Raw genomic sequence first — 1,433 nt, forward strand, 5'->3', positions numbered from 1 at the left:
TTATGCAGGCCAGGAACGAACAAGTGACAAATAAGTGACATCAGACAGAACATTCATTAAAATTCACCTTTTAGCTAGCCCCTAGGAAGAGAGGAACACCTGAAGGACATATTCCCAATGTTACTATAGAAGAACTCCCTCTGAACAGTAACTTCCTCCTCACCACCCTCCTGTCCTCCATGCCAGGATTCGCTTCACACAAGATTAGGGTTGTGTCGCTTTGCACTGTACTGTACTGTACCTTGTTTCATATTTTTTGAATAAATACTACATAAGGTTAAGAATGGATGAACTTTGTATTCTTTGAACCTTATGAGGAAATACGACATTGCTCAAAACCAATTCAGTTTGAGACTAGGATCAAGGGACAGATTAAACTCTTGAACTGCAATACTTCTGTATATGTTGCAGGTATAGCCATACACAAGACATATTTGGAGATAAGGGCTAGTGATGAACTAAATTAGGATCTACCCAGGTAGGGCTCATGTCCTTATAGAAAGTAGACACAAAATTTGCCTATATTTTCCATGTGAGGGTTTAAAGCAAAGAACTATTATGCCAGCCATAAAGACTTCTCACCAAGACCAACCCAGGATTTCCTTCCACTTTCTAGAACTGGAAGAAATAAATTTGTATTTTTCAGACACCGAATTTGTGGTGTTTTGTTATAGCAAAGAAAGCAGATTAATCCAGAATACATGATGTGGATTTTAGTCAGATAAAAGGACTAAATGTAACATGATACCTCTGATTGTAGATTTTATAATGGAAGGAATGTTATAAAATGCAAGAAACAAAAAGAAATGTAAAAATTATGATAAATTATTGCAAGTTTCTTTTTTATAGAGGAACACATATTTTATGATTGACTCTTTACATAAGATATGTTATGTTAAATTTCAATAAAATCATAAATTTCTATGTTAGAAACTTAGGCATATTCAAATAACTGACTTTAACATTAGTTTCATTGATTCTTTTTCTACTGGATATATAGATCAAAATACCACATTGTAATGCATAATCATATGATTATTTTTTGTCAAAGTTTAAATTAGAAAACAAGTAAAAAATCTATTTATTAAAATACAAGATTTTCAAACTGAATTTTCCTTCAGTACTGATTGGACACTTAAAATTATAATAAGTCTTAAAAATTATATGAAATGCTGGAAAGTCCAATTAAGTGTTTATCAAATAGAAAATATTCATTAACTAACGTGTGTGTGTGTGTGTGTGTGTGTGTGTATGTGTGTGTAGCAGGAATCAAAGTAAGGACTTGCCTGGCAGACACTGCACCAATGATTATTTTAAGGTTAAAATACTGTTATTAAAATAAAGTAGAATTTAAAATTATTAATAAGTTCATTAATGTTAGTATTTGCTGATTTTGAGCCTCCTAACAGTATAAAAACAATGCTCAGAATGAT

The sequence above is a fragment of the Octodon degus genome, unplaced genomic scaffold, assembly GCF_000260255.1.
Source record: "Octodon degus isolate 3935 unplaced genomic scaffold, OctDeg1.0 scaffold00013, whole genome shotgun sequence".
Lineage (NCBI taxonomy): Eukaryota > Metazoa > Chordata > Mammalia > Rodentia > Octodontidae > Octodon > Octodon degus.